Raw genomic sequence first — 9,258 nt, forward strand, 5'->3', positions numbered from 1 at the left:
TTACAGTCTCGCACGTACACGCCCGCCCTCTGCCGGCAACTGCCACTAGGCCTCGTACCCCGAGTTAGTCACACCCTACACCTCACTCTCGTGGCTCGAACTGTTGATGACGTTTTTGTGGCAAAGGTCAAAATTCAGTAAATCGTCACAAAATACAAATTCTTCATTTTTGTTTTAATTGAGACATTCCTTTGTAACATCATCATCCAATCGTCGCCATAACCATCGTATTTATCACTGTGGTTATTGTTGTTGATACCAACCACCGTTCAAAGCGAATTACAAGTTGTCATACAGGTTGCTGAAATGTTGGAATGTCCGACTGCGACTGGCATCGTCGAAACGGCGAGAGGATGTTGGAACTCTAGAATACTGGGAGGTTGACATCGTGATGTGAGGGGCACTACCCTACCCACCCTGACGACAGAATGTCGGAACGTTGGAACGTCCGACGGTGGATACACACGGGCTGTCGGAACCACCCAGCGCCCTCTCGCGTCTCGCCACGGACTACGTGATGTCGGGGCGCTGCAACGTCGCGTGCTGTGGACGTGATGTCGGAACGTTGAGCTACGTGTCCGACAGACCTGGGGGGTCAGGTGCTGACGTCACGAGACTGGCAAGTTTACTGTTGTAGTCGGGACAGCGCCTGCTGATCAGCAGCATCTTGCACAAAAAAAAAGAAAAAAAAAAAAGCTCCGTAATACTCCCTTTAATACTCCCCCGGGGTGCTGATTGATTCCCTTGCATGACCGTGCGGCGGCTAACAAACAGGCTTTAGCCCTCGTCTACTCCGACCGTCGTTTCTCGGCTTCAAGGCTTTTTTTTTATTTTTACTTTTTCCACTCGAGCGACGGACGAGTGCATCCACTTGGGCAAATCTTGGAAACTGTCGTCACAACGTGTGTTTCTCCTGATGAACGTACGTGTGTTCTGTTGATTGGTGGGTTACTGGGTTTTGTGTGTGTTGGTGCTGTGTTTGGAATGTGTATATATATATGTGCGCGCGTGTGTGTGTGTGTGCGGATGTGCATGTGCGATAACAGATTGTGAACATAGAGTATATCTGTATGAACCATGAGGTATGTCTGATGAATGTTTCTAAAACATAATAGAGGCATACAGCATGTCTGTGTGAACCTGTTTGTTAACCTTATTTATAAACCTCAACCCATGTTTAGTAATCCCGTTTAGGGAAATTGTTGTAGCTGCCGTCAGTAACATTACAACATCATTTTACATCAACCAACATTACAAGCTATAAAAACAAACATAAAACATCAACACCCCACATCGAAGTGTCCTTTTGTAATCACCTACCCTGACACCCTGTCTTCCACATAAGCTCTACACATCTGTACAAGTCATCTTGCCAGCAGCAGTAGCAACACGCAATAACAAAGGGACAAGTATGATATCAAGTAAAAGTAAAACTAAAAACTAAGAACTTGTGGAGGTATAAACCCTCTCTGGACCCGTGCACCTATGTGTACAAACACGTGCATGCTTACTTGATGTTGTCCGTGCATGGACATGCATGCTACCCAATGGCACACCCCGGTGTCAGGCAGTGTGTAGAGGGTGGGAGGGGAAGAGGGGTGGAGGGGATCATCTCTAGAGGCCTGGCGTTAATTGACGACCGTAAACCACTCTGACGTTAACTGACGCCCGTAAACTAGGCCGTAAACAGATTAGCGCCAGACAGTGTGTCAGCCCCGTGAGTTTCTGCTTTCTGGATCTCAGCATCACCGGAACAGGTCCGGATTGCAAGTAAACACCATTAAGGGGGAACCCTTAATTTCATTACAGAGTTTCAATCTGTTTCAGGTATCAAGCCCCTCCCAAACTCTCCTTACACTCGTCCCCGTCCCCCAGCTCCCTGTCCTCCCCTCCCCACCTTTAGACCCTTGGTTATGTTTCTGGCTTCACCTTCCATGCACCGATCATTTGATTTACAGGGCGCTCCAATCGCCACACCCACTTTACCACCCAGACTCGACCTCTCCCCATCTCCCCATCTCCCCCACCTCATAACCATGCTGCCCCCTGTCCACGGTTAGCCTTTCCAAAAACCTCATCGCTGGGGCCAGCCAACGTAAAGCTGGTGTAATTTTATTTCCTTCCAATCCAGCGACTGGGGGCAAGCAACCCAACACACAGACATTAGCTACGGAAAACATGGCGGGAGGGGAGTGGGTATGGGGAGCACGGGGTGGGAAGGTGCTATTGATTTCATCATTTTACGATAATCACACACTTTCTGTCTTCCTCACCCCATCACCCACACCTCGTCCATGCACCACCTTCCCGCACGGGCACAGCAGACGACAATTTCACGGAGTCACAAACGCAGGTGGTAATAGTATTAAACGTCAGGGTAACGGTCCGGGTGGATCCCTGAGCGCTCTTGTTGGCCCCTGGCTGAGTTTGGTCCCGAAACCTGTTGAAAACAACCGCAGGAAGTTTTTAAAAATTTTTTTTTTACTTAAATCTCTTTTTTTTCTGATGGCGCCGGTGGTTGCTGCAGGGTCCATTATGTTATCTCATTTAGTTTTGTCCTTTATTTGTGTCTTCTTCTCTCCTTTCCTGTCACGGCCTGCACGTCATGCCTCTCATTTAGCGCCACCTTCTCACCTTCCACAGTTCCACCGGAAATAGTCTTCACATCAGGTTGTTGGTGGGTTTGTGAAAACTGTGATTTGGCAAAACAACGTACAACAAACTAGTTTTACTGTATAGGAATATTTAGTTAATACTATGCATAGTAAGTATAATATAATACTCTGTATTATATAGTAGATATAAACAAGAGTTAATGTCCTCGTGCATCTGGCCACAAAAATATCACCGATGTGTAAATAAATAATTTAAAACAGATGAGAGCGAAGTGCTCGGAGAAAACCCACTCAGATATGGGTGAGGTGGGGACATACTTCATACAGACATGGGTCTTGGCCGGGGAATCCATTTGTTTCACATCGACATGGTCGTTATAATGACACCACCAGCCTATCTACTCACCTCACAACAGGTTGACACCACCAGTCTATCTACTCACCTCACAACAGGTTGACACCACCAGTCTATCTACTCACCTCACAACAGGTTGACACCACCAGTCTATCTACTCACCTCACAACAGGTTTACACAAACAGTCTATCAACTCACCTCACAACAGCTCTTACACCACCAGTCTATCTACTCACTCACAACAGCTCTTACACAGTCTATCTGCTCACCTCACATCAGTTCTTACACCACCAGTCTATCTACTCACCTCACAACAGCTCTTACACCACCAGTCTATCTACTCACCTCACAACAGCTCTTACACCACCAGTCTATCTACTCACCTCACAACAGGTTGACACCACCAGTCTATCTACTCACCTCACAACAGCTCTTACACCACCAGTCTATCTACTCACCTCACAACAGCTCTTACACCACCAGTCTATCTACTCACCTCACAACAGCTCTTACACAGTCTATCTACTCACCTCACAACAGCTCTTACACCACCAGTCTACCTACTCACCTCACAAAGGTTTACACCACCAGTCTATCTACTCACCTTCCATCAGCTCGTACACCACCAGTCTATCTACTCACCTCACAACAGCTCTTACACCACCAGTCTATCTACTCACCTCACAACAGGTTTACACCACCAGTCTATCTACTCACCTCACACCAGCTCTTACACCACCAGTCTATCTACTCACCTCACAACAGGTTTACACCACCAGTCTATCTACTCACCTCACACCAGCTCTTACACCACCAGTCTATCTACTCACCTCACAACAGGTTTACACCACCAGTCTATCTACTCACCTCACACCAGCTCTTACACCACCAGTCTATCTACTCACCTCCCATCAGCTCTCACACCACCAGTCTATCTACTCACCTCACACCAGCTCTGTGCTCCTGGTCCATTGTGTCAAGTCCATAGCCCTGAGCCACAAGAGACAGGCGAACTAGGATAAAATGAATTCGAGGCGAGCATTTTTTCATTCGCCATATCCGATGTTCCTACAACCTAAAACATCTTCCATAGATGAAAATGCCGTTGGCTGGGAATTATGAAGATTTGTTCTAAGCGACATCTCATCCGGGTTCTATTGTGTATCCCATCCCAGCCCTATAGCCCAGCGGTGCGATCGAAATGTCTTGTCCAAACCTTTTATGTGCATCAGTGAACCTTCAGGTCACCTTAATGACAGTATTAAACAGCAACGGGAGATAATAACGCCGGGCCATAACTCCGCAGCTCTGCTACACAACCGCCATTACTAGGCAAGTGAAATAAGATTTTGTTACCTTCCTAACGATGATTGTGTAGAAAATAATTGATTTGTAAACAAAGATTAAAATAAATCAGAGTGTATATATAAATATAGAATACATTATACAGAAAAACTAAATATGTAACAAATATTTAGATGAATACAATTCTTAGATGATGACTAGTAAAAAAATGTGATTGCTCTGCAAAAAATATTTATTCCAAGTTATGTTGAGATTTAAATTGTAGAAACCATTTATTCACTATACAGACATCAAAGATAATTTACAAGTCGGTCTCAGCCTGTTCACCACAATAACTAGTGACAACAATACCATTGAAAGTCCGGACACACATTTCAAATCAAATAAAAAAATAAAGATTGGTTGTAAACTATAAAAGAAAAATCCCAGAGAACGTGATTTTACAATGACGGGCGGCGGGGGATAGTTTATGGCGGGGTACTAATTCCGAAGACCTTAGCCAGTCACTCTGCTCAGTTTGCTAAAGGTCATCGACCTCTGCCACCATTATGATTTCAAATAACATCACACGTGCAGCTCGTTGCTATGGCAATGAACAGGTGTTCGAAGATTTTGGATGAGATTTTCATCAGAGGTCAGAAGATAAAAGTTAGGTCCATACACCCGCACTGTTCCAACAACATCATGTTTACAGCCATTATTACAAACAAATTACAAATATACATTCTGTTAATCGGCCAGCAGCTTGGATCTCGTTGGTCTTTAAAGTCAGATTCCAGTTGGTCTTTAAATCTTTGCCCGTATAGAGAAATGGTCACGTGGTACAGGAAGGAGCACATCTTTCAATGCTGGGCTTGCTGCAGACAGAGTTTAGTATCTCCTGTCCATACACTGAACTCCCCAGACATACATTTCACAGGAAGAATGGATTCCACGACCTAATTATATACAGAAAATGAGACGATGATGCTCCTTGAAAGCAAGAACAAAGGTTTAGTAATAAACACGGGCTGAGACACCTGGGTGGTCGGTGGACAGTCACGACGACGACGACGACGACGACGACGACGACGACGACGACGACGACGACGATGATGACGGCGATGGCGGCTTGTACCTTGCAGTATCACACTTGATATATGTAATAATAGAAAGGTCGAGCACCGGGCGGTCAGTGCCCTGAGAGCCAGACGACACAGTCCGTGCTCCGCCATGAAAGCCATGAAGGCGGCGCAGAGGCCGGGGTGAGGATTCGGTTACCTGGGAAACAGAAATCAGCCATTAGTTTACTTACTACTTTGCCTTTACCGCCCTCGACAGTGGGAAACTGGTGCAACAGCAGCTGATGAGAGCTTTGGAAGTTCTACAGGTATGCGGATTGATGTGTGTGTGTGTGGGTGTGTGTGGTTGTGTGTGGGTGTGCGTGGGTGGGAATGAGGGTGTGTTGGAAAACAGTTTGGAAGCAGTGAGTGCATATGTATGAAAGGACACACGCGTTCAAACGCATTATGTCACAAACGTTTGCCTGCATGGGTTACCCTACACAGACACACTACACCCACCGATCCACTCACTCACCCACACATAGAAGCTCGCGCCTCATTTACACTTAAGTACACGCACGCACACACACACACACGCAAACACGCAAGCGTGGGCGCGAACACAAACACAACTTTAAGGTAAAGACTGCTGATAGTGATGCTTCTTACTCTGCTTCCTCTTCCTGTCTGTTTACCTGTCTTCCAAACCTTTCTGTCCGCCATTTTGCTCCCGAAAGTTTAGCTTCAGACTAGTGCATACGTGTAATCAACAAAACACAAATTAAAATTGCATTATTTCAGTTATTCAACGATCAGGAACACTTAAGGAAAAAAAAAATAATCGGCCACCCCTACCCCTCACCCTACCCACAAAAAACCCACCTCGCCGGTTTAAAAAGATGGATTGGGGTTTCAGCTCTGTGCCTGTGGTTTCAGAGAAAAAGCAAACCAATCTCTAGTATGGCGCGGTGCCTTGTCTTTGGGCTGCAGGAGATCGATGCCCACCCTCCCTCCTCATTGGCAACTATCTCTACCTCCCTCCCTCATGTCGGCTGTCCTCCCCACCCACTACCTCTCCACCCTCTACTCCCCACCCACTACCTCCCCACCCTCTACCTCCCCACCTCGTGTTTCGATCAGTCTCAAGACGTGAGGAGCTCTTCCGCATCCTCCATCCTGAAACATGACCCCTCCCCTGTGCGTCTCCGGAACATGCCCTCGGTCCCTTCCTCGTGACACTGCGGTGTTGCAGCTGTCGGCGAGTACCCGTAAGACCTACACCCAGGACATGCAAATGTTTGTGTTTACACATTGTAAGTGTGTAGATGTAAACACATTCATTCCTGTTATTATTTACTCTGAGACTTGAATACATTATCCCATTAACACCTGATTTCTTCCTCCATTGTGATACCGTGCGTATATCGTTTGATTTGATTTTATTTGAATTTTTTCGCAGGACCAAATTTTCTGTAGTTACCTCCAAACAATCCAGATACGTCACTTTGAAGTAGTCCAGAGATAGATATACTCTATCGCCAGCACTTCAAGTAACCCACCCTCAATCATCGTAGGGTGGCCACCTCGTCACCTCCCCCTGCCCCCCATCGACACGTCCGTTGACAGGATTTCTATATCCTGACCTATTGTGTCTGTGGTTCCTATCCTGTCAGCGAGAACAGCCCCAAGTCAGGATCCCAGGCAATGGCGAGGGCCTGCGAGCACCCGCTGTCGTGTCCGTAGTGTCAACACCGCTGACACGTGGTAGGGTGCTTGTGTCACTCACGCAGCTCGCGAGAAAATGCGAGAAAATGAATGTAAATACTGCTAAACTACTTCTCCTCCTCTCCACGCAAGCCAGCGCCAGTGGTTGGGAGCTTGGTACCTCCGGGGATCGATGGAACCCTGTTTAGTTGTTTAGACTCTTTGACAAATGTGGGTGGTACGCGCTACGCACGTTTTGGTGACGTAGTCAGGGAGGAGGGGGGAGGCAGTGGGAGCGAGGAGGATGGTCGTGTCCACTGAAGCGAGAACGCGACGGCGCAGACGTTGATGCCAGTCCGAGGCTTTGGTGGCGGAGAGACAGATTTTTAAAGTTCTTGTTCCTGTTTTTGTTCTTTTTGTTTTTCGTGTTCTTCGTTTTGTTTTTGTTGTTGTTGTTCTTGTTGTTGTTGTTGCTGTTTTTGTTCTTTTTTTTTATTGTTCTTCTTCTAGTACTTGTTCTTTTTCTTCTTGTTCATCTTTTTGTTGTTCTTGCTGTTTTTCTTGTTCTTCTTCTTGTTCCTCTTTTTGTTGTTCTTGTTTTTGTTGTTCTTCTTTTTATTGCTCTTTCTGTTTTTGTTCTTCTTCTTTTTATTGTTCTTGTTCTTCTTCTTGTTCTTCCCTCTGTTCTTCTTGTTCTGCTGCTGCTGATGATGATAGTTACAACGAGGAGGAAATACAATGTTTCTATCACAAAGCTATTAGTCGTCAGCTTGCGTGACGATAGCTTGGCATGGAGGACAATTGTTTTAGCGACTGTGTGCAGGTGATCAGGCCCGTAATTCTTCTGCAGTGTGCACCCCATCCACACTCCCCCTCCACTTACCCTCCGGTCAAAATCTCCTGTGTTCCCAATAGCGGGTGTCCGTGTGGGTGACGCAGTGTGACAAAGGGTCACAAGCTTCATCTGACTGCTGGGTCGGGTGGGGTCAGCTCAGGTCACTTCGTCCCATAGGTGGCAGTCGTTCCATGCGCCAGTAGTCGGGGAGATCTCATGGAATTTAGTTCACACCAGTGGACTCAGGCATCTACCCGCTTAACAAGGTTCCCCAGTGAACAATGAACAGACTGTTTACTCCTTCACCTTGGTCAACCAGCTCCACGGTTCAGTCAACAGGGAAGGTGTGGGGCGAGGGTTGGTGAGGGCGTAGTAGACATTCTGCGTTGAAGAGTAACAGAATCCCGCACGGCCGAGAGGTACTGCTGCCTGTGTCAACGGTTACACGTAAGAAACACTGCCAGAGACACAGGCTGCATGCATCAAGTGCTGAATGCGGCAAGAATGGAGGTTACAGATGATGACAATATAAGAGTGGATGACAGAGACGACAGGATTCGCTCTCAATGTTACTGATGACGACAGGGTGGATGCCACGATTCACTCTGATTAAATGCTACTGATGATGACAGTTAATGACAACGATGATAGGACTGAGTGGAAGAGGCGTACTTGTCACTGTTGCTGATGACGACGATGATGTGCTGCTAATAAAGATCCCCCCACCCAAAAATGCATTGTTGTTAATAGAATATTATCGATGATGACGTTTAGGTGATAGCAAAATTAAGAGAACTGATGACGGCGATGACGGTAAAAAGGTGTGGGGTGGGGCGGAAGAAAAGGGCGAGCACCGGCGGCTGGGCTGGCAGGGGAGGTAATCGCGATGCATCCGCATGTCTGCGGCAGTGTTTACCGTTCCCTGCGGCTGGACGACGACGACGGCGGCGGCGTGCCTAACTGTTGACCGCACTGATGGTGTACCTCCCTTCATCCCCGGCCCCTGCAGCACTTGTAACACTTGTCGCCTGTAGTACGACCTTTGCCCCCAGGCAGCACGTGCTGTCCGTAGCACTTGTAGCTTGCAGTGTATGTAGTACTCGTGGACTGCAGCACTTGAGGGCGACAAGTGAGAGAAAGAGAGAAGGAAGTAGAAGTAGGAGGAACAGAATGGTACACACACAGTCACTCATTTTGTCTTTCTCTCCCTTACAAAGCAGAGACGGAAACTGTGTGTCATGAAATTATTTAAGAAAACATCTAGAAAAGTATTTGAAAACCATTTGAGAAAATATTTGAGAAACATGTCATCACACGACGACAAATTAAAGGATAGAAACCGTTTTATAGAAAGTATTTGAAACGAGTCGCAGTTCTTCGCAACATTCCCGCCATGCACC

This window comes from Pomacea canaliculata, linkage group LG7, assembly GCF_003073045.1.
Source record: "Pomacea canaliculata isolate SZHN2017 linkage group LG7, ASM307304v1, whole genome shotgun sequence".
Taxonomy (NCBI): domain Eukaryota; kingdom Metazoa; phylum Mollusca; class Gastropoda; order Architaenioglossa; family Ampullariidae; genus Pomacea; species Pomacea canaliculata.